Genomic DNA, 19,873 nt, shown 5'->3' with positions numbered 1-19,873 from the left:
AGAAACTCAGCTTCTAATTTTAATTTGATTATGGAGCCTAAAGCTCAAGAAGCTTTATTCTCTATCCAGGCCAGATCACATACAGCAGAGGTTCTCAACCTTGCTGCCTTTGCGGGTCCTGAGGAGCTTTAAAAAATAATGGCTATCTGGGTTCTGTTCCCTGCAGAATGTTTTTCTGGGTTGCTAATGCCAACTGAATACAAAATAATTGAATGGATGGAAAGAAAGTAATAGACCTCCCACAACAATCTTTGAGTAATATTGGTGCTCCTGGAAGGCATATCTTATATGCTGTGTGGTTTGGTGTAATGCTTGACATGCCACCAGTCCCAGGATGTGATAAAGATGGGTCAAGTGAGAAGTATACTGGTATTGACAGTTAAACAGACCAGGGCTGCCTTGAGACTCCATTTCCTCAACTATCAATCTGGGTGGTTGGTACAGCACTTGCAGTCTGTGAAGATTACATGAAATGATGAGTGCCTAAGAGTGGGCACTCAATAAATGCTGGCTATTATAAAACTGTTTTAAGCAAGGGGTTCATGTTAGAAACTGGAGTTTTCAGGATATGAATCTGACGGTGAGATGCAAAGTAGAAAGGAGTATGAAGAGACTAAAGGTCTTTGTAAACACTAGGGAATCTGAGTAAGATGCCAGAAGGAACCTAGAAGGTGGTCTCCCTCTGAACATTCCCTCCCTTTCAGCACATTACCTTCCTTCTGCCTTCAGTGCCCTATGAGATAAACAATCCTGGCTGCAAAGATGGTGACAGGAGGCTCCTGAACTCCCCTCCTCCCTTGGACATACCAAAGGTACAGCTACACATGAAGCAATTTCCTTTGAAAGAAATGCAGAAAATCTAAGCAACTCCTATACATTGGGTAAAATCAGCACATACCCACATCAAAGTGGATAGGAAAGGCTGAGACGTATTTGGCATAAACCTCACCCCCAGCACAGCAATATACAATCAGGAGGGAACTCCAGCTTCCAGCTTCTCCCTGAAGAGCGAAGGGCTTGGACCCCACATCCACCACCACAACTTTTAAGACCCCACCCAAGGGATGGGCCCCCAAAATGCCTAATTCTAAAAGTCAGTGGGGGGACTTCCTAGGTGGCACAGTGGTTAAGAATGCACCTGCCAATGCAAGGGACACAGGTTCGAGCCCTGCCCCAGGGAGATACCACATGCCTCAGAGCAACTAAGCCTGTGCACCACAACTATTAAGCCTGCGCTCTAGAGCCCGTGAGCCACAACTACTGAAGCCCATGCGCCTAGAGCCCGTGCTCTGCAACAAGAGAAGCCATCACAATGAGGAGCCCCCGCTCGCAGCAACTAGAGAAAGCCTGTGTGCTGCAACAAAGACCCAGCATAACCAATAAATAAATAAATAAATGCCAATGGGGCTTGCATCCACGGGACCCACAAGACTAGCAAATTTTTAACAGGTGTGTGAGCATCACCCCCACTATCCTCCCAGGGTTCAGTACAAAGGGAGCAAAGAAAGGCTTCTATTTGTGTACTTTAAAAGCTGATGCCTAAGGGTCAGGCTTCTAATTTAGCACACCTATAGGAGCTGACTGCAATCCTCAGAGACTAGGGAAGCCAGCAAGACATCTCCCCTGCTCTGTCCCTCTAGCTTGCTTCAAGTTACCAATATATCCCTGAAAGGAGCTTTTACAGATGTCTCATGCCTCAGCTTTTATGGCTGCTGCCCGAGGGAAAGACCCCTAGATCACCTGAGATATCCAACAGGGTTCACAAGTTGACGTTCACAAGTCCTACAGGACTGTAGCAAACAACAGGAGCAGACTCAGGAGTACGTGCGTGTGTGCACATGCACGCACACACACGCACACATCCTACTGTCATAGACCCAGGCCCAAATCAGAGGGAGAAGGCAAAATGCCCACCTGGAGGGCCTAAATACAAACTTTACCAGCTGCTGCCTATGGGTCGAGCTTCCAACCAGCCTGTATCTATGTTCTGATTGCAGTCCTCCCCTTTGGGACACTGACATATCTGGGTACACCTTTAACTACTGAGAGCCAATAGGAACAAAGCAGGTTGGGCAATCACAAAGGCTCGAGAGACAACTAGGAACATGGGCCAGGCTTATTGATGAGGTTCATCTCTTACACAAGACCACTTTGTCAAGGATGGGAGAGGTGACTGTTTCGTCTAATGCACAGAAACCAACACAGAGAGTCAAAGAAAATGAAGAAACAGAAATATGTTACAAACAAAAGAACGAGACAAATATCCAGAAACAGATCTTAAGGAAACAGATATAAGTGATTACCCAATAGACACTTCAAAATAATATACAGATGCTCACCAAGCTCAGGAAAACAATGCATGAACAAAATGAGAATTCCCATAAGGAGAAAAAATATTTTAAAGTACCAAATAGAAATCACAGAGTGTAAGAATACAATAACTGTACTGAAAAAAATCAATAGAGGGGTTCAACAGCAAGACTAAGTCAAGCAGAAGAAAGAATCAGCAAACTCAAATCCAGGGAGTAGAATTCATTTGGGGGGGGGGGTTGGAGACAGAAAGAGAAAGTGACAATAGTGTAAGGGGCTTATGGGACATCATTAAGAGGATCAATACACACATTATAGGGGTCCCAAAAAACCAAGAGAGAAAGAGGCAGAAAGCTTATTCTAAGAAATCATGGCTGAAAACCTCCCTAACCTGGTCCCACTGGACTGTATACATTTGAATACTTTAAAAGCTGCTGCCTGAGCTTCTGGCTTCCAATCAGCCTATCTAGATGTTGACTGAGATGCTCCTCTTTGGGACACTTACAGGTCTTGGCACACTCTCAACCACTGGGAACCACTAAAAATATATGAACTTCTTGGACCGTCACTAAAGTTTGAAAGACAACCAAGAGCTAGACAGAGTTGAATGATAAGGTTCTTCTGCTACATGAGGCCACTCCTTCAAGACTAGGAGAAGTGACTCTTTTACCTAATGCACAGAAACCAACACAGAAAGTCAAGGAAAATGAAGAAAAAGAGGACCATGTTCCAAATGAAAGAACAAGATAAAATCTCAGGAAAAATTCTTAATGAAACAAAAATAAGTGATTTATCTGATAAAGAGTTTAAAGTAGTGGTCATAAAGGTGCTCAATGAACTCTGGAGAAGAATGGATGAACACAGTGAGAACTTCAAAAAGAGACAGAAAATGCTGTATAAGAAAGTACCAAACAGAAGTCGTATTATGGAAGAATACAATAACTGAACTGGAAAGAATGTACTAGAGGGGTTCAACAGCAGACTATATGAAGCACAAAAACTCACCCAATCAGAGCAGGAAAAAAAAAAAGGAGAGAAAGGAAAGAAAAGAAAAGAAAAAAGAAAAGAAAAGGAAAGGAAAAGGAAAGAAAAAGAAAAAGAAATGAAGATAGTTTAAGGGACTTACCGGACAACATCAAGCAGACTAACATTTCTATTACAGGGGTCTTGGAAGGGAAGAGAAAGAAAAAGTGGCAGCAAATGTATTTGAAGAAGTAATGGCTGAAAACTTCCCTAACCTAGTAGTGAAGGTTAAAAGACAAAAGTAGTAAAAACAACTATAACTACAATAATTAAGAGATACAAAAGATAAAGATGTAAAATGTGACATCAAAAATATAAAATTCGGAGGTGGGGAAGAGAATAAAAATGTACAGCTTTAGAATGTATTCAAACTTAAGTTCTTATCAAATTAAAATAGACTGTTATAGATACAAGGCATTATATGTAAGGCTCATGGTAACCACAAAGCAAAAATCTATAGCAGATACACAAAAGATAAAGAGAAAGGAATTGAAGCATACTACTAAAGAAAGTCAACCACAAAGGAAGAGAACAAGAGAAAAAGAAAGGAACAGAGGAACTACAAAACACCCAGAAAACAATTACTAAATGGGAATAAATAAACACATATCAAATTTTCTTCAAATGTAAATGGACTATATTCATTTAGTAAAAAGAAAGAGGTCTTTTTTTTTTTTTTTTTTAATCCATTCAGCTACCCTATCTCTATACTGGCTATGGGAGACTCATTCCAGATATAAGGACACACATGGACTAAAAGTAAAGGGATGGGAAAAGATATACCATGCAAATGGAAACCAGAAGAAAGCTGAGGTAGCTATACTTATATCAGATGAAATATACTTTAAAATAAACATTGCATTAAGAGAAAAAAAGAACATTACATAATGATAGAGGTCAATTCAACAAGAAGACAAAACATTTGTAAATATTTATGCACCCAACATAGGAGTACCTAAATATATAAAACAAATTAATAGGCCTAAAAGGAGAAATAGACAGCAAAACAATAAAGGTAGGGACTTAATACCCCACTTGTATAAATAAATGGAAAGATATTTCATGCTCATGGGTTGAAAGAATTAATACTATTAAAATGTCCATGCTACCCAAAGCAATCTACAGATTCAATGCAATCCCTATGAAAATTCCACTGTTTTTTTTTTTTTTTTTTTGTAAACAGAAACAGAACAAACAATCCTACAATTTGCATGGAACCACAAAAACCCTGAATCATCAAAGCAATCATGATAAAGAATAAAGCTGGAGGCATCTCTATCTGTGATTTCAAACTATATTACAAAGCTACAGTAATCAAAGCAGTATGGTATTGTCATAAAAACAGATACTTAGATCAATGGAACAGGATAGAGAGCCCCAAAATAAACCGATGCATATATGGCCAATTAACTTATGACAAAGGAGCCAAGAATATACAATTGGGAAAGGACAGTGTCTTCAAATATGGTACTGGGAAAACTGGACAACCACATGCAAAAGAATGAAGCTGGAAATTACACAATAATTAACTATAAATCAATTAAAGTTTAAGTGTAAGACGTGAAACCATAAAACTCCTGGAAGAAAACATAGGTGATAATCTTCTGTTAGGATCTGATCTTAAAAGCAAAGGCAAGACAGGAGAGAAAAGATGGCGGCGAAGTAGAGAGATGTGGAGTGCATCCCTCTCCACAGATGCATTGGGAATGCACGGAAGGACGCAGTCATTCCCACAGAGAACCAGCTGAACACCAGCAGACGGCCTCGGACACCAGAAAGGACTGCGGGGAGCCTGACATAGCTGGTAGGGAGGCATCTACGAGGGCTCAAAGAGGGTGAAGCGGCGGAGCTGTGGCAGACGGGAGGGAGTGAAAAACATACGGAGGGTCCGCAGCGCAGCTCAGCGTTCCCAGACCGAGACATCGATCCACGGCTGAACGGAGGGTCCAGGAGCAGGAGCGTGGGAACCGGAGAGCTGGTTCAGGGGGAGAAACATTGTTGCCGGTAGGGTGACGGACCAAGAGGACAGGAGGGAGGAGGTCCGCGGAGAGGAGTGCCCGTCCCTGAGAGCTGCCTGGCCATAATGGCGGCTGGAGGCTGCAGGCTCACGGGCGGGGGGGAGGAGCCGCACGCGTAGCCTCTCTCTCTCTTTCCGTGCCTCTGCAACAGGCAGTGGAGAGACGCCTGTGGGCCACCTAAGGCGCTCAGGGATAACAAGCACCCTCAGGTGCTCAGGCGGGGCTAGATTAAAACCCCTTGCAACACCAGCAGCAGGGAGGCTGCTGAGAGAAAAAAAAAAAAAAACAGCAACAACAACAAAAAAAACCCGAGAGAGGCCCAACTCTAAGACTTTCTGTTTACACCTGAGCCACCAGCGTCCCTCTGCAACAGGCACCTCCAAGCCTGACTGAAACAACAGTGCGTCACTGCTCACTCACTCCCAAGAGAAGGAGCCACTACTGTACCCTCTCCCTCCCCACACACCGATGCTTACAGACGAACAATAAAGGAACCTCTGCTGGTCACAGAATAATGCAAAAAAACCCAAGGCAAGGAGAAGGACACTTACAGCTGAGACACTAAGGAAACAGAAATAGTAGTATCAATACCTATTGAACTGGTCCATTCTGGGATCAGTTCTGGATTTTTTTTTTTTCTCTTTTTCTCTCTCTCTTTTTTTTTTTCTTTATTAAATACGATCTTAGCCCTAAGGGATCTACAAGTTTTATAACATAATTTTTTAATGATATTTTTTATTCTTTTTTTTTTCTTTTTTTTCTTTTTTTTGCCTTTTTATATACTTTTATATCTAGCTAAGTTTTTGGTAGTACGGACAATATATCTCTCATACTTTCCTTTCATCCCTATCTTTTATACATTTCTATTCCTTTCTTTTTATTTGCATATTTCCAACCACACAACACTCTTCTGTTCCCCTTTCTTCCAGCCATTTTAAGTTCATTTATGTCCTAACGGATTCAGTAATTGTGTGTCTTATACATGTATGTGTTTCCTAGACTTAATATTCGTTTAATCCAATACTTGGACATTAGTCTGAGGCTTGGACAGTCTTCTATAAACACCTCTAATGCCAGGACAAGCAACCCCAAAAGTTTGGACAACCATGAGGAAACAAAGAAACACCATGCAGGCAAAGGAGCAGGAAAAAAACCCACAAGACCACATAAATGAGGAGGAAATAGGAAAAATGCCTGGAAAAGAATTTAGAGTCATGATAGTAAAAATGATACAAAATCTCGATAACAAAATAGAGAAAGTACAAGAAACAGTTCATAAGAACTCAGAAAAACAAACAGCAATGGATAACAAAATAACTGAAATTAAAAATACTCTAGATGCTATAACCAGCAGAATGACTGAGGCTGAAGAACGAATAAGTGAGTTGGAAGATAGAATGGGGGAAATAAACACCACAGAGCAGGAAAAAGAAAAAAGAATAAAAAGATTAGAAGACAGTCTCAGAGACCTCAGTGATAACATTAAGTGTACCAACATTCGAATTATAGGCATCCCAGAAGAAGAAGAAAACAAGAAAGGGTCTGAGAAAATATTTGAAGAGGTTCTAGTGGAAAACTTCCCCAACATGGGAAAGGAAATAATTCACCAAGTCCAAGAAGCACAGAGAGTCCCATACAGAATAAACCCAAGGAGAAATACACCAAGACACATATTAATCAAATTAACGACAATTAAACACAAAGAAAAAATATTAAAAGCAGCAAGAGAAAAGCAACAAACAACATATAAGGGAAAACCCATCAGGATAACAGCTGACCTTTCTACAGAAACTCTGCAGGCCAGAAGGGAATGGCAGGATATACTGAAAGTCCTGAAAGAGAGAAACCTACAGCCAAGAATACTCTACCCAGCAAGAATCTCATTCAGATTTGAGGGAGAAATCAAAAGCTTTCCAGACAAGCAAAAGTTAAGAGAATTCAGCACCACCAAACCAGCCTTACAACAAGTGCTAAAGGAACTTCTCTAAGTAGGAAACACAAGAAAAGGAAAACACCTACAAATACAAACCCAAAACAATTAAGAAAATGGTAATGGGAACACACATGTCAATAATCACCTTAAATGTAAATGGATTCAATGCTCCAACCAAAAGACACAGACTGGCTGAATGCATACAAAAACAAGACCCTTCTATATGCTGCCTACAAGAAACCCACTTCAGACCAAGGGATACATATAAACTGAAAGGAAAGGGATGGAAAAAGAGATTCCATGCAAATGGAAGTCAAAAGAAAGCTGGAGTAGCAATACTCATATCAGACAAATTAGACTTGAAAGTAAAGACTATTAAAAGAGACAAGGAAGGACACTACCTAATGATCAAGGGATCCATTCAAGAAGAACATATCACAATGGTAAATATATATGCCCCCAATATAGGAGCACCTCAAAACATAAGGCAAATGCTAACAGCATTAAAGGGGACATCGACAGTAATACAATGATAGCGGGAGACTTGAACACCCCACTTACATCAATGGACAGATCATCCAAACAGAAAATAAAGACACACAAGCTTTAAATGACACATTAGACCATCTCGACTTCATTGATATTTATAGGACATTCCATCCAAAAACAACAGACTACACTTTCTTCTCAAGTGCACATGGAACATTTTCCAGGATAGATCACATCTTGGGTCACAAATCAAACCTCGGCAAATTCAAGAAAATTGAAATCATATCAAGCATCTTCTCAGACCACAACGCCATGAGACTAGATATCAATTACAGGAAAAAAACTGTAAAAAATACAAACACATGGAGGCTAAACAATTCACTCCTAAACAACCAAGGAATCACTAGAGAAATCAAAGAGGAAATCAAAAAATATCTAGAAACAAATGACAACGAAAACACAACAACCCAAAACCTATGGGATGCAGCAAAAGCAGTTCTAAGAGGGACGTTTATAGCAATACAGTCCTACCTTAAGAAACAAGAAAATGATCAAATAAACAACCTAACCTTACACCTAAAACAACTAGAAAAGAAGAACAAAGAAACCCCAAAGTGAGCAGAAGGAAAGAAATCATAAAGATCAGAGCAGAAATAAATGAAAAAGAAAGGAAGGAAACCATAGCAAAAATAAATAAAACTAAAAGCTGGTTCTTTGAGAAGATTAACAAAATTGATAAACCATTAGCCAGACTCATCAAGAAAAAAAGGGAGAAGATGCAAATCAACAGAATTAGAAATGAAAAAGGAGAAGTCACAACGGACACCTCAGAAATACAAAAGATCATGAGAAACTACTACAAGCAACTATATGCCAATCAATTGGATAACCTGGAAGAAATGGATACATTCTTAGAAAAATACAATCTTCCAAGACTGAACCAGGAAGAAATAGAAACTATGAACAGACCAATCACAAGTACGGAAATTGAGGCAGTGATTAAAAATCTCCCAACACACAAAAGCCCAGGGCCAGATGGGTTCACGGGCGAATTCTATCAAACATTTCGAGAAGAGTTAACACCTATCCTTCTCAAACTCTTCCAAAATATTGCAGAAGGCGGAGCACTCCCAAACTCATTCTACGAGGCTACCATCACCCTGATACCAAAACCAGGCAAAGATGTCACAAAAAAAGAAAACTACAGACCAATATCACTGATGAATATAGATGCAAAAATCCTCAACAAAATACTAGCTAACAGACTCCAACAGCACATTAAAAAAATCATACACCATGATCAAGTGGGGTTTATCCCTGGGATGCAAGGATTCTTCAATATACGCAAATCAATCAATGTGATACATCATATCAACAACTTGAAGGATAAAAACCATATGATCATTTCAATAGATACAGAAAAAGCTTTTGACAAAGTTCAACATCCATTTATGATAAAAAGCTCTCCAGAAAATGGGCATAGAAGGAAATTACCTCAACATAATAAAAGCCATATATGAAAAACCAAAAGCCAACATCGTTCTCAATGGAGAAAAACTGGAAGAATTCCCTCTAAGAACAGGAACAAGACAAGGGTGTCCACTCTCACCACTATTATTCAACATAGTTTTGGAAGTTTTAGCCACAGCAATCAGAGAAGAAAAAGAAATCAAAGGAATCCAAATTGGAAAAGAAGAAGTAAAATTGTCACTCTTTGCAGATGACATGATATTATATATAGAAAATCCTAAAGACTCTACCAGAAAACTGCTAGCACTAATTGATGAGTTTAGTAAAGTAGCAGGATACAAAATTAATGCACAGAAATCTCTTGCATTCCTATACACTAACAACGGACGAGCAGAAAGAGAAATTAAGGAAACTCTCCCATTCACCATTGCAACACAAAGAATAAAATACCCAGGAATAAACCTGCCTAAGGAGGCAAAAGACCTGTATGCAGAAAACTTTAAGACATTGATGAAAGAAATCAAAGATGACACAAACAGATGGAGAGACATACCATGTTCCTGGATTGGAAGAATCAACATTGTGAAAATGTCTGTACTACCCAAAGCTATTTACAGATTCAATGCAATCCTGATCAAATAACCAATGGCATTTTTCACAGAACTAGAGCAAGAAATCTTATGATTTGTATGGAAATGCAAAAGACCCCGAACAGCCAAAGCAATCTTGAGAAAGAAAGATGGAGTTGGTGGAATCAGGCTTCCTGACTTCAAACTATACTACAAGGCCACAGTGATCAAGACAGTATGGTAATGGCACAAAAACAGAAAGGAAGATCAATGGAATAGAATAGAGAACTCAGAAGTAAGCCCAAACACATATGGGCACCTTATCTTTGACAAAGGAGGCACGAATATACAATGGAAAAAAGACAGCCTCTTCAATAAGTGGTGCTGGGAAAATTGGACAGCAACATGTAAAAGAATGAAATCAGAACACTTCCTAACACCATACACAAAAATAAACTCCAAATGGATTAAAGACCTACATGTAAGGCCAGACACTATAAAACGCCTAGAGGAAAACATAGGCAGAACACTCTAGGACATCCATCAAAGCAAGATCCTTTTGGACCCACCTCCTAGAATCATGGAAATAAAAGCAAGAATAAACAAATGGGACCTCATGAAACTTAAAAGCTTTTGCACAGCGAGAGAAACCATAAACAAGACTAGAAGGCAACCCTCAGAATGGGAAAAAATAATTGCCTATGAAACAACGGACAAAGGATTAACCTCCAAAATATACAAGCAGCTCATGAAGCTTAACACCAAAAAAGCAAATAACCCAATCCACAAATGGGCGGAAGACCTAAATAGACATTTCTCTAAAGAAGACATACAGATGGCCAACACACACATGAAAAGATGCTCAACATCACTCATCATCAGAGAAATGCAAGTCAAAGCCACAATGAGGTATCACCTCACACCAATCAGAATGGCCATCATCACAAAATCTGGAAACCACAAATGTCGGAGAAGGTGTGGAGAAAAGGGAACTCTCCTGCACTGTTGGTGGGAATGTAAGTTGGTACAGCCACTATGGAAAACAATTTGGAGGTTCCTTAAAAAACTACAAATAGAACTTCCATCCAGTAATCCCACTCCTGGGCATATACCCAAAGAAAACCATAATCCCAAAAGAAACTTGTACCATAATGTTTATTGCAGCACTCTTTACAATAGCCAGGACATGGAAGCAACCGAAATGCCCATCAACAAATGAATGGATACAGAAGATGTGGCATATATATACAATGGAATATTACTCAGCTATAAAAAGGGATGAGATGGAGCTATATGTAATGAGGTGGATAGAACTACAATCTGTCATACAGAGTGAAGTAAGTCAGAAAGAGAAGGACAAATATTGTATGCTAACTCACATATACGGAATCTAAAAATGGTACTGATGAACTCAGTGACAAGAACAAGGACGCAGATGCAGAGAATGGACTGGAGAACTCGAGGTATGAGAGGGGGCGGGGGGTGAAGGGGAAACTGAGACGAAGCGAGAGAGTAGCACAGACATATATATACTACCAACTATAAAATAGTCAGTGGGAAGTTGTTGTATAACAAAGGGAGTCCAACTCGAGGATGGAAGATGCCTTAGAGGACTGGGGCGGGGAGGGTGGGGGGGACTCGAGGGGGGAGGAGTCAAGGAAGGGAGGGAATACGGGGATATGTGTATAAAAACAGATGATTGAACCTGGTGTACCCCCAAAAAAATAATTAAAAAAAAAAAAAAAAGCAAAGGCAACATGCAATACTAACAAGTAGGACTACATCAAACCACAAAACTTCTGCACAACAAAGGAAACCATCAACAAAATCAAAACAAAAAGAATGGGAGAAAATATTTGCAAATCATATATCTTACAGGGGATTAATATCTAAAACATGAAGAAATCATACAACTCAATAGCAAAACAAACAATCTAATTTAAAAATGGGCAGAGTGTCTGAATAGACATTTTTCCAAAAAAGAAATACAGATGGCCAACAGGTTCATGAAAAGATGCTCATGGTCACTAATAATCAGGGAAATGCAAATCAAAACCACAATGAGGGGACTTCCCTGGTGGTGCAGTGGTTAAGAGTCTGCTTGCCAATGCAGGGGACACGGGCTTGTTCCTTGGCCTGGGAAGATCCCACATGCCGGGGAGCAACTAAACCCGTGAGCCACAATTATGCCTGTGCTCTAGAGCCTGCAAACTACAACTACCGAACCCACGTGTCACAACTACTCAAGCCCGTGAGCCTAGAGCCTATGCTCTGTAAGAAGAGAAGCCACCACAATGAGAAGCCCACACACCACAACGAAGAGTAGCCCCCGCTTGCCATAACTAGAGAAAGTCCATGGGCAGCAACGAAGACCTGATGCAGTGAATAAATAAAATTTATATTAAAAACCACAATGAAAATTGATAAACCATTAGCCAGACTCACCAGGATAAAAAGGGAGAAGAAGCAAATCAACAGAATTAGAAATGAAAAAGGAGAAGTAACAACTGACACCACAGAAATACAAAAGATCATGAGAGACTACTACAAGCAACTATATGCCAATAAATTGGACAATCTGGAAGAAATGGATAAATTCTTAGAAAAGTACAATCTTCCAAGACTGAACCAGGAAGAAATAGAAACCATGAACAGACCAATCACAAGCACTGTGATTAAAAATCTCCCAACAAACAAAAGTCCAGGGCCAGAGGGCTTCACAGGTGAATTCTATCAACATTTAGAGACGAGCTAACACCTATCCTTCTCAAACTCTTCCAAAATATAGCAGAAGGAGGAACATTCCCAAACTCATTGTACGAGGCCACCATCACCCTGATACCAAAACCAGACAAAGATGTCACAAAAAAAGAAAATTACAGACCAACATCACTGATGAATATAAATGCAAAAATCCTCAACAAAATACTAGCTAACAGACTCCAACAGCACATTAAAAAGATCATACACCATGATCAAGTGGGGGTTATCCCTGGGATGCAAGGATTCTTCAATATACACAAATCAATCAACGTGATACATCATATCAACAACTTGAAGGATAAAAACCATATGATCATCTCAATAGATGCGGAAAAAGCTTTTGACAAAATTCAACTTCCATTTATGATAAAAATGCTCCACAAAATGGGCATAGAAGGAAATTACCTCAACATAATAAAAACCATATATGAAAAACGAACAGCCAACGTCATTCTACATGGTGAAAAACTGAACGCATTCCCTCTAAGAACAGGAACAAGACAAGGATGCCCACTCTCATCATTATTATTCAACATAGTTCTGGAAGTTTTAGCCACAGCAATCAGAGAAGAAAATGAAATAAAAGGAATACAAATTAGAAAAGAAGAAGTAAAATTGTCACTCTTTGCAGATGACATGATATTTTACACAGGAAACCCTAAAGACTCTACCAGGAAACTGCTAGCACTAATTGATGAATTTAGTAAAGTTGCAGGATGCAAAATTAATGCGTGGAAATCTCTTGCATTCTTATAGACTAACAACGAAAAAGCAGAAAGAGAAATTAAGGAAACTCTCCCATTTACCACTGCAACAAAAAGAATAAAATGCCTAGGAATAAACCTGCCTAAGGAGGCAAAAGACCTGTATGCAGAAAACAATAAGACACTGATGAAAGAAATCAAAGATGATACAAACAAATGGAGAGACATATCATGTTCTTAGACTGGAAGAATCAACATTGTGAAAATGACTGTACTACCCAAAGCAATTTACAGATTCAACGCAATGCCTATCAAATTACCAAGGGCATTTTTCACAGAACTAGAACAAGAAGTCGTACAATTTGTATGGAAATGCAAAAGACCCCGAATAGCCAAAGCAATCTTGAGAAGGAAAGATGGAGTTGGTGGAATCAGGCTTCCTGACTTCAAACTATACTACAAGGCCACAGTGATCAAGACAGTATGGTAATGGCACAAAAACAGAAAGGAAGATCAATGGAATAGAATAGAGAACTCAGAAGTAAGCCCAAACACATATGGGCACCTTATCTTTGACAAAGGAGGCACGAATATACAATGGAAAAAAGACAGCCTCTTCAATAAGTGGTGCTGGGAAAATTGGACAGCAACATGTAAAAGAATGAAATCAGAACACTTCCTAACACCATACACAAAAATAAACTCCAAATGGATTAAAGACCTACATGTAAGGCCAGACACTATAAAACGCCTAGAGGAAAACATAGGCAGAACACTCTAGGACATCCATCAAAGCAAGATCCTTTTGGACCCACCTCCTAGAATCATGGACATAAAATCAAGAATAAACAAATGGGACCTCATGAAACTTAAAAGCTTTTGCCCAGCAAAAGAAACCATAAACAAGACAAGAAGACAATCCTCAGAATGGGAGAAAATATTTGCCAATGAAGCAACGGGCAAAGGATTAACCTCCAAAATATACAAGCAGCTCATGCAGCTTAATACCAAAGAACCAAATAACCCAATCCACAAATGGGCGGAAGACCTAAATAGACATTTCTCCAAAGAAGACATACAGATGTCCAACAGACACATGAAAAGATGCTCAACATCATGAATCATTAGAGAAATGCAAGTCAAAGCCACAATGAGGTATCACCTCACACCAGTCAGAATGGCCATCATCAAAACATCTAGAAACAATAAGTGTTGGAGAGGGTGCAGAGAAAAGGGAACTCTCCTGCACTGTTGGTGGGAATGTAAGTTGGTACAGCCACTGTGGAAAACAGTATGGAGGTTCCTTAAAAAACTAAAAATGGAACTATCATATGATCCAGTAATCCCACCACTGGGCATATACCTAGAGAAAACCATAATTCCAAAAGAAACATGTACTGTAATGTTTATTGCAGCACTCTTTACAATAGCCAGGACATGGAAGCAACCTAAATGCCCATCAACAAATGAATGGATAAAGAAGATGTGGCATATATACACAATGGAATATTACTCAGCTATAAAAAGGAATGAAATGGAGCTATATGTAATGAGGTGGATAGACCTAGAGTCTGTTATATAGAGTGAAATAAGCCAGAAAGAGAAAAACAAATATTGTATGCTAACTCATATATACGGAATCTAAAAAAAAAAAAAAAATGGTACTGATGAACCAAGTGACAGGGCGAGAATAAGGATGCAGATGCAGAGAATGGACTGGAGGACAGAGGGTTGGGAGGGCGGGGGGTGAAGGGGAAGCTGGGACGAAGTGAGAGAGTAGCATAGACATATATAGAGTACCAACTGTAAAATAGATAGTTAGTGGGAAGTTGCTGTATAACAAAGAGAGATCAACTCGATGAAGGGTGATGCCTTAGAGGGCAGGGACAGGGAGGGTGGGGGGAAGTCCCAGGAGGGATGGGATATGGGGATATGTGTATAAATACAGCTGCTTCACTTTGGTGTACCTCATAAGCTGGTACAAGAGTGTATAGCAATTATATTCCAACAAAGAGCTTAAAACAAACAAACAAACAAACAAAAAACCACAATGAGATACTATCTCACACCTGTCAATTGCTATTATCAAAAAGACATGAAATAACAAATGTTGGCAAAGATGTGGAGAAAAGGGAATACTTTGTACACTGTTAGTGAGAATGTGAATTGGTGCAGCTAGTAAGGAAAACAGTATGGAGGTTCCTCTGAAAATTAAAAATAGAATTTCCATATGATCCAGCAAATCTGCCTCTCGGTTTTTATTTATCTGAAGAAATCGAAAACACTAACTCAAATAGATACATACACACCCAAAGTTATTGCAGCATTATTTACAACCGCCAACATATGGAAACAACTTAAGTGTCTATGATGGATAGCTAGATAAAGAAGATGTGGTGTGTATGTGTATATTTTATACACACACACACAAACTAATACTATTCAGCCATAAAAAAAATGACATGAAATCTCATCCTTTGTGAAAACATGGACAGAACTTGAGGACATTATGTTAAATGAAATGTCAGAGAAAATCAAATACCATGTGATATCACTTATATGTGGAATCTAAACAAAGAAACAACCCCAAACTCCCAAATTCACAGACACAGGGCACAGATTAGTGGTTGCCAGAGGTAGGTGGGAAGGGAGGGGTTGGTGAAATGGGTGAAGGAGGTCAAAATGTACAAAGGTCGAGTTATAAAATAAATGTCATGAGATTGTAATGTACAGCATGGACTATAGTTGTTAATACTGTATTGCATAATTGAAAGTTGCTAAGAGAGTATATCTTAAAAGTTCTCATCACAAGAAAAAACATTTGTTACCACACATGGTGATGGATGTTAACTTGTGGTTATCATTTTGCAGTATATACAAATATCAAGTCATTATGTTGTACAACCTGAAACTAATATGATATATGTCAATTATACCTCAATTTAAAACAAAGAAATAATATCTGAGAACTTTCAAACCTGAGGAGAGAATTATGCATCCAAGTTCACAAAGCTAATATAACCCTATTATCTCAGTGCAAATAAAACCTTATCTGAGACTATAATAAACCTGTCAAAAATAAAAAAATAAAGAGATAATCCTAACAGCAGCCAAAGGGAAAAAGAAAGTCCCATTAGGCTCTCAGCAGATTTCTCAGCTAAAACTCTAGGTCAGGAGAGATACAATGATATATTCAAAGTGTTGAAAGAAAATAATTGCCAGCCCAAAATATTCCATCCATCAAAGTTATCCTTCAGATATGAAGGAGACATAAAGACATTCCTAGAGCAGAGAAAAAAAATCTGAGGGAGCTCATCACCACTAGACCTGCCTTGAAAGAAATGATAAAAGGAGTTTTTTAAGCTGAAATGAAAAAATGCCAATTAGTAACATGAAAACGTACAAAAGTATACAACACATGGGTAAAAGTAAATATTCAGTCAAACTTAGAAAACTAATTGTGTAGTAGGATGGTGTGTTACTCACCTAACTGCAGTACAAATGTCAAAAGAAAAGAATATTGGACTTCCCTTGTGGCCCAGTGGTTTAGAATCCAACTGCCAATGCAGGGGACACGGGTTTGATTCCTGGCCTGGGAAGATCCCACATGCCTTGGAGTAACTAATCTTGTGTGCCACAATTACTGAACCTGTGTTCTAGAGCCGTGAGCCACAACTACTGAGCCTGCACACCGCAAATACTGAAGCCTGCGCACCTAGAGCCCCTGCTCCACAACAAGAGAAGCCACTGCAATGAGAAGCCTGCGTACGGCAACGAAGAGTAGCCCCTGCTCCCTGCAGCTAGGAAAGCCTGCACGCAACAACAGAGACCCAAATACAGCGGGAAAAAAAAAAAAAAAAAAACATTAAAAATAATCATAGCTACTGTAATTTGTTAATGAATCCACAATATAAGAAGAAGTAAATAATGCATCAAAATTTTAGGAGAGGGAAAGTAAAAGGGTGACGCTCTTGTAGACAACTGAAGTTGCTATCAGCTTAAAATAGACTGTTTTTTCTATCAGATGTGTCATGTAAGCATCATAGTAACCACAAGGCAAAAACCTATAGTGAAAGCACAAAAGATAAAGAAGGGGGAACAGAATATACTATCATAAAAAAACACCAATTTACAAAGGTAGCCCGAAACAGAGGTAAAAATAAACAATGGAAATATAAAACAAAAGAAAACTATTAATAAGATTGCATTAGTTAAGTCCTTACATATCAATAATAACTCTAAATATGTGTGCGTTGAATTCACCAATGAAAAGACCCAGAATGGCTGGATGGATCAAACTCGAGACCCAACTATGTGCCTACAAGAGACTCACTTCAGGTTTAAGGACACACATAGACTCAGAGTGAAGGGATGGAAACAGATATTCCTTGCAAATGGAAACAAAAAGTATGTGGAGGTAGCTATACTTGTGTCAAGCACAATAGATTTTAAGTCAAAAACATTAATAAGAGACAAAGAAGGTCAATATACAAGGATAAAGGGGGTCAATTCATCAAGAAGATATAGCAATCATAAATACACATACACCCAACATCAAAGCACACAAATATATACATTGCTATATAGCACATATAAACATCTCTGAAGGGAGACAGAGACAGTAATAGTAGGGAGATTTAGTATCCCACATTCAACACTGGCTAGATCACCTAGACCAAAATTCAAAAATGAAACATTGGACTTAAGCTATACATTAGAACAGATGGACTTAGACATTTACAGAACATTCCATCCAAAAGCGTCAAAATACACGTTCTTCTCAAGTACACATGGGACATTCTTCAAGGATTGCTATATATTAGGTCATTAAACAAGTCAATTAGTTTCAGAAGACTGAAATCATATCAAGCATCTTTTCTGACCACAGCAGTATGAAACTAGAAATCCATTACAAGAGGAAAACTAGAATATTCGCAAATATGTGGAGATAAAACAAAATGCTCCTGAGTAACCAGTGGGTTGAAGAAGAAATTGAAAGAGAAATAAAAAATATCTTGTGGCAAATAAAAATTGGAAACACAAAATACCAAAATTTAGGGGATGCAGCAGAAGCAGTTGTATAAGAGAGAAGTCTATAGCAGTAAACACATAAAGAAAAAAGAAAGATCTCAAATAGTCAACCTAACTCTACATCCTAAGGAGCTATAAAAAGAGAAAAAAGAAAAAACTAAGTCTAAGGCTGGTAGAAGGAAGGAAATAAATTCGAGTGAAAATCAATGAAATAGAGACTAAAAGAGACAGTAGGAAAAATAAAACAATGAAACCAAGAGCTGTTTTTTTGAAAAGATAAATAAAATAGACAAACCTTTAAGTAGGCTAATAAAGAAGAGAGGACTCAAATAATATTAGAAATGAAAGGGGAGACATTACAATTGATAACACAGAAATACAAAGTATTATAAGAGAATATTATGAATAATATTTGCCAACTTAGATTAGTGGGTAAATTTCTACAACCTACCAAGACTGAATTATGAATAAACAGAAAATCTGAACAGAAAAAAATCATGAGTCATGAGATTGAATCAGTAATCAAAAGCCATCCAATAACAAAAAAAGCCCAGGAGCAAATGGATTCACTGGTAAATTCCACCAAATATTTGAAGAAGAATTAATACCAATCTTTCTCAACCTTTCTGAAAAATAGAAGAGGAGGGAATACTTGCAAATTCATCTTACCAGGCCAGCATTACCCTGATACCAAAAACAGACAAGGACACTACAAGAAAAGAAAACCATAGGCCAATAACCCTGAGGAACATAAATGCAAAAATCCTCAACAAAATACTAGCAAACTGATTATAACAGCATATTAAAAGGATCATACGCCATAATCAAGTGAGATTTATTCCAGGGACATAAGGAAGGATCCACACCTGCAAATCCATCAATGTGATACACTTCATTAACAAAAGGATAAAAGTCAATAGACGCAGAGAAAGCGTTTGACAAAATTCAACATCATTCATTATAAAAACTCTCAACAAAATGGGTATGGAGGCATTGTACCTCAACATAATAAAGGCCATATATGACAAGCCCAGCTAACATCATACTAAATGGTGAAAGGCTGAAAATTTTTTTCTCTAAGATCAGGAACAGGGCAAGAATGCCCACTCTTAACTTTTATTAAAAACAGTACTGGAGGATTTCCTAGGTGGTGCAGTGGTAAAGAATCCGCCTGCCAATGCAGGGGACACGGGTTCGAGCCCTGCTCTGGGAAGATTCCACATGCCACAGAGCAACTAAGCCCATGTGTCACAATTATTGAGCCTGTGCTCTAGAGGCCTTGAGCCACAACTATTGAGCCCATGTGCTGCAACTATTGAAGCCCAAACGCCACAACTATTGAAGCCCACGTGCCTAGGCCCGGTGCTCCACAAGAGAAGCCACTACAATGAGGAGCCTGCACACCACGAAGAGTAGCCCCCACTCGCAGCAACTAGAGAAAGCCTGTGTGCAGCAACAAAGATCCAACGCAGCCAATAAATAAATAAAATAAATTAATTAATTAAAATAAAAAACAGTACTGGAAGTCCTAGCCAGGGCAATTAGTCAATAAAAAGAAATAAA

The sequence above is a fragment of the Hippopotamus amphibius genome, chromosome 5, assembly GCF_030028045.1.
Source record: "Hippopotamus amphibius kiboko isolate mHipAmp2 chromosome 5, mHipAmp2.hap2, whole genome shotgun sequence".
Classification (NCBI taxonomy): domain Eukaryota; kingdom Metazoa; phylum Chordata; class Mammalia; order Artiodactyla; family Hippopotamidae; genus Hippopotamus; species Hippopotamus amphibius.
The sequence above is the reverse complement of the archived record's forward strand: the minus strand, read 5'-3'. Positions refer to the sequence as shown.